This window comes from Mus caroli, unplaced genomic scaffold (assembly GCF_978045245.1).
Source record: "Mus caroli unplaced genomic scaffold, Mus_caroli_1 scaffold_196, whole genome shotgun sequence".
Taxonomy (NCBI): Eukaryota; Metazoa; Chordata; class Mammalia; order Rodentia; family Muridae; genus Mus; species Mus caroli.
The window spans coordinates 135,839-142,223 of record NW_028227451.1 but is presented as its reverse complement, the minus strand read 5'-3'; positions in this window follow the sequence as shown (position 1 = coordinate 142,223).

Genomic DNA, 6,385 nt, shown 5'->3' with positions numbered 1-6,385 from the left:
ATTATATTTTTGGGGTTTAAGAATTTTAGTGTTAGCAGGCAGTGGTGACCTTGCCTTTAATCCTACACTTGGGAGGCAGAGTTAGATAGATTTAAGAGTTCAAGGTTATCATGGTCTACAGAGGATGCTCCAGGACAGCCAGGGTTACACAGAGAAAACCCGTCTCCAAAACTCAAAAAAAAAAAAAAAAGAAGAAGAAGAAAGAAAGAAAGAAAGAAAGAAAGAAAGAAAGAAAGAAAGAAAGAAAGAAAGAAAGAAAGAAAAGAAGAAAAAATAAGTTTAGTGATATTTTTGGCTTCTTGTGTGTTTTTTTAAGATTTTTAGGATTTTTTTTAGTGTTTGTAGGGTTTTTAGAAGAGTGTTTTAGAGTGTTTATTTGTCTTTTTCTTCAGGCTTCTAGTGTATTTTTAGTATTTTTTTCTGTTTCTTTAAATGATTTTAGTGTGTTTTAGGGTTTTGAGGTTTTATTTATCCTTCAGGTTTTTTTTTTATTTTTTGTTTTTTTTTTTTTTGCATTTTAGTGGTTTTCTTAGGTTATTTTGCTGTTCTTGTTCTTGAATACTTATTTAAAATTTGAGTGTTTTTAATTTTGGTGTTTCATAGTTTTAGTGTTGCCAAGCAATGGCGGCCCATGCCTTTAAACCCAGCAATTGGGAGGAAAAGTTAGGGGATTTTTGAGTTCAAGGCCAGTCTGGTCTAGAGAGGGAGCTCCAGGACAGCCAGGGATAAACAGAGAAAAACAGTCTCCAAAAAACTCAAAAAAAAAAAAAAAAAAAAAAAAAAAAAGAAAGAAAGAAAGAAAGAAAAGAAAAGAAATATAAAGAAATTAAGAAATAAATTAAGCCTTCGGGTCCACTCCAGCATTTGGGTGCATTGCCCGGGGAGTCTGATGACACCTGCAAGGGCGCACTCAGGATCCCCCATGGGATCCTAAGATCTCTGGTGCGTGGAACACAGCGTCTGCACCAATCCATTCCCACAGGTCCTGAGATTGCATTAACTAGGGAGGCAGATACCCAGCCTAAACAGGGGCAAAAGTCCCTTCCAGTCCACCCTAGCACTGGGGTTCCTTTCACGTGGAGTTTCTGGACACCCCCAAGTTCCTCACAGGACCTTCCACGGGATTTTAAGACCACTGGTGAGTGGAACACAACCTCTGCCAGGCAGGTTCGAACAACTGATATCTGGCCACCTTCTGTGCAAGAAGAGAGCTTGCCTGCAGAAAGTACTCTGACCACTGAAGCTAAGGATAGAGCTAGCCTGCTGATAGAGGCTAACAGAATCACCTGAGGAACAAGTTCCTATCACAGACAACTATAACAACTAGCTTCAGAGATTACCAGATGTTGAAAGGCAAACATAAGCATCCTACTAACAGAAATCAATTCCACTAACCATCATCAGAAAGTAGCACTCCCAATCACCTAGTCCTGGGCACCCCAAAACATCCAAAAAGCAAGACCCAGACTTAAAAGCATAACTCATGGTGATGGTACAGGACATCAAGAAGGACTTTAATAACTCATTAAAGAAATACAGGAGAACACAGCTAAACAGGTAGAAGACCTTAAAGAGGAAACAGAAAAATTCCTAAAAGAATTGCAGGAAAACATGACCAAACAGGTGATGGAATTGAATAAAGCCATGCAAGACATAAAAAGGGAAGTAGACACAATAAAGAAAACCCAAAGTGAGGCAAAGCTGGAGATAGAAACCCTAGGAATGAAATCTGGAACCATAGATGCAAGCATCAGCAAAAGAATGCAAGAGATTGAAGAGAGAATTTCAGGTGAAGAAGATTCCATAGAGAACATCGGCACAACAATCAAAGAAAATACAGGTCTATACCACTGTCTTCTGCGAGAGATAATTTCGACCCGGAGCTCCTCTATTATGGCTCCACCATGTGGTCGACACCTCTGTCTCCTGTGGGAGATATGTGTTGGCCGGAGCTCCGTCATTAAAATACCTCATGCTTTTACATTAAGATGGTCATCTGTTCATCATTCTTGGATGCACACAGAACAGGAATTGAGTGGGGGTTTCCCCACTAGGTTCTTTCATTTGGATGTTCCACGGAGATCTGCATGACCCAGGAACCCCGAAAGACCCCTTGGAGCTGCATGCAGCTACAGGGCCGGACTGAGAACTTCAGCAACAGTGGCATGCACTGGTGGAGACAAGGCGCTACGTGGGAATCTGTGGCCCATGAACACCGATATGGAGGTTTCCCCGGGATGCTTGCCCCACCACCACCACACATTTCACCACCTGCAGGACAGGCAAGAAAAGAAAGAGGGGAGAGGCCTGCGGGGGGTCCCACAGCGCTGACCTTTCCTGGCTTCCTAGGGCCAACTAGAGTCACCTCTTCTGCCGCCTTCCCCTGCATCCCCGAGTTGGCCTGGTGCAGCCATCTGTGAGAGCTGCCTTCCCTTCCCTGCCTCACATGTTTTCTCTTCTAGGGTGGTCTCACCCTAAGCTGCTAACCGCGAGGGAGACATCTGCCCACTTAAAACTTCTGTCCCAGGTAAAGAGCACCTACAAGTCTAATCACCAGGCTCTGACAAATGCATAAAGAGGTCTAGAAAAAGGTGAGCTTAGACTGTAAGAAAAAGCAAAGCTTCGGCAGACTGAGGAGAAATAGATAATAGTAAAAATAGAGATAAAAGAGATTAGAGAGGTCCGAGATGAGAGAGATACCCCAAATGAAAAATATTTAGAGTAAAACCAGTAAGTAAGAGGCAGAAAAGGCATATTACAAATGGAGAGAGAGAGAGAGAGAGAGAGAGAGAGAGAGAGAGAGAGAGAGAGAGAGAGAGAGAGAGAGAGAGAGAGAGAGAGAGAAAGAGAGAGGCGAGGGGCAAAAAAGAGAAGATAAGAGGGATCGTAAACAAGAGAGAAATTTGACTAGAATCTTGGGCACAGTGATAAGAGAAAAAGAAAAAGACAAGATCTAGACAAGAAATCTGGGCAACAGAAGACCGAGCCTCAGCTAAAAAGGCTCAGCTGTGTCAGATTAAAGTTACTTATTTAAAATACACCTTTCGAGATGGGAAGCAGTGGCTAAATAAAGCCAAAAAAAAAAAAAAAAAAAGTCTATAACTACACCAAGGCAAGTAAGAAAATTCTTGGGCACCGCTGGTTTCTGCAGGCTCGGGATACCTGGGTTGGCTACCTTAGCTGCCCCTTGTACCCCCTAACCAAGGAAAGGGAAGTGTCTGCGTAGACCCCAGATCACCAGAAAGCCTTTAGTGAAATAAAAAAGGCCCTAGTGATGGCCAACCTTTGCCTGACCTAACCAAGCCTTTCACTCTTTATGTAAAAGAGAGATCACGGTTCACCAAAAGAATCCTTACTCAGACTTTAGGACTTTGAAAAAGGCCAGTGTCTTACCTATCCATGAAGTTAGACCCTGTTGCCAGCAGGTGGTTTTCTTGCCTACAAGCTACTGCTGCAATAGCTCTACTTATCAAAGATGCTGATAAGCTCACTTTGGGAGAGCAAATAACTGTAGTTGCACCCCACACACTTAAAAGCATTATCCAAAACCCTCCTGACTGATAGATGACTACCAACGCTCCTGTGACACATTATCAGAGCTTTTTGTTAACTGAACTAGTGAAATTCGTTCCACCTGCTGTCCTCAATCTCTACCCTACTGCCCAAGACTTCACATACTCATCCCTGTGCTGACATTCTGATAGAAAAAACTGGTACTCAAAATGATCTGAAGGATCAGATCATTCTTGGTCTGAGAGTTCAAGCTGGTACACGAATGGCAGTAGCCTTACAGTAAAAAGACTGAGATGGCCAATGTGATAGCCAAAAAGATCCTAAAAGAAATCTTCCCGAGGTAATGGACCTGCCTTCCTTGCCCAGGTAAATCAAGGACTGGCCAAGATATTAGAGATTAGTTAAAAGTTACATCGTGCATAGAGGCTCCAAAACTCAGGACAGGTAAAAAAAAAAAAAAAAAAAAAAAAAAAAAAAAAAAAAAAAAAAAATTCTAAAAGAAAAAGAAAAAAAAAAAAAGAAAATAAAAAACGCAAAAGGATCCTAACTCAAAACATCCAGGAAATCCAGGACACAATGAGAAGACCAAACCTACAGATAATAGGAGTTGATGAAAATGAAGATTTTCAACTTAAAGGGCCAGCAAATATTTTCAACAAAATTATAAAAGAAAACTTCCCAAACCTAAAAAATGACATGCCCATGAACATACAAGAAGCCAACAGAACTCCAAATAGACTGGACCGGAAAAGAAATTACTCCCGACACAATAATCAGAATAACAAATGCACAAAATAAAGATAGAATATTAAAAGCAGTAATGGAAAAAGGTAAAGTAACATATAAAGGCAGGCCTATTAGAATTACAACATTCTTCTCATCAGAGACTATGAAAGCCAGAAGATCTTGGAGAGATGTCATGCAGACCCTAAGAGGAAACAAATGCCAGCCCAGGATACTATACCCAGCAAAACTCTCAATTACTGTAGATGGAAAAACCAAAGTATTCTATGATAAAACCTATTTCACAAAATATCTTTCAATGAATCCAGCCCTTCAAAGTATAATAACGGGAAAACACCAATATAAGAAGGGAAACTAATACCAACAAAAGCAAGAAAGTAATCCTTCAACGAACGTAAAAGAAGACAGCTGCAGGAACAGAATCCTAACTTTAAACAACAAAAATAACAGGAAGCAACAATTAATTTTATGTAATTTCTCTTAACATCAATGTACTCAATTCCCCAATAAAAACACATAGACTAATATACTGGCTGCCCCAACAGAATCCAACATATTGCTGCTTATAGGAAACACAATTCACGGAAAAAGGCAGACACTACCTCAGAATGAAAGGCTGGAAAACAATTTTCCAAGCAAATGGTCTGAAGAAAAAGCTGGAGTAGCCATTCTAATATCGAATAAAATCGACTTCCAACCTAAAGTTATCAAAAAAGACAAGGACGGAAACTTCATACTCTTCAAAGGTAAACTCCTCCAAGAGGAACACTCAATTCTGATTATCTATGCTCCAAATGCAAGAACAGCCGCATTCATTAAAGATGCTTTAGTAAAGCTCAAAGCACACATTGCACCTCACACAATAATAGTGGGAGACTTCAACACACCACTTTCATCAATGGACAGATCGTGAAAACAGAAACTAAACAGGGACACAGTGAAACTAAGAGAAGTTATGAAACAAATGGACCTAACAGATATCTACAGAACATTTTATCCTAAAACAAAAGGATATACCTTCTTCTCAGCACCTCATGGGACTTTCTCCAAAACTGACCATATAATTGGTCACAAAACAGGCCTATTTGCCTGCCTGCCTGACCTACCATCTGCCTGCCTGCCTGCCTGCCTGCCTGCCTGCCTGCCTGCCTGCCTGCCTGCCTGCCTGCCTGCCTGCCTGCCTTCCTTCCTTCCTTCCTTCCTTCCTTCCTTCCTTCCTTCCTTCCTTCCTTCCTTCCTTCCTTCCTTCCTTCCTTCCTTCCTCCCTTCCTCCCTCCCTCCCTGCCTCCCTTCCTCCCTTCCTCCCTCCCTCCCTGCTTCCCTCCCTCCCTCCCTCCCTCCCTCCCTCTCTCTCTCTCTCTCTCATTCTTTCTTTCTTTCTTTCTTTCTTTCTTTCTTTCTTTCTTTCTTTCTTTCTTTCTTTCTTTCTTTTTTTCTTTCTTTCTTTCTTTTTCATTTTTATCTTTCATTCTGTCTGTCTTCTTTCTTTCTTTCTTTCCTTCTTTCCTTCTTTCCTTCTTTCTTTCCTTCCTTCCTTCCTTCCTTCCTTCCTTCCTTCCTTCCTTTCTTCCTTCCTTCTTTTTTCCTTCCTACCTTCTTCTTATGTGTTTCTTTGTTTCTTTGTTCTTTCTTTCTTTCTTTCTTTCTTTCTTTCTTTCTTTCTTTCTTCTTCTTTCTTTTTCTCTTTGTTTTTTGTTTCTTTCTAACTCTCTCTCTCTCTCTCTCTCTCTCTCTCTCTCTCTCTCTCTCTCTCTCTCTCTCTCTTTCTCTCTCTCTTACTGTCTCTCTCTCTTGAGTTTTAGAGATTGGACTTCTCTGTGTATCTCTGGTTGTCTTCCAGCTCTCTGTGGACACCTTGCTGAACTTTAGGTAAAAAATATACCTACCTCTGTCTCCCAATTACTTGGGTTAAAGACATAGTCAAACATTGCCTGGCAAACACAAAACGTTGAAACCTCAATATAAAACCCTAAATATTTTTTTTTTAGAAAAAATCAAGTATAAAAAGAGCAACAAAAACAGAACCCTAAGCAATAGAGTAATGTGCTAAAAAAATGAAGTAAAAGAAAAACTCAATTAAACCACAAACTCAAAAATACAATAAAGTCATTAAAATGAAAAAAAAAAA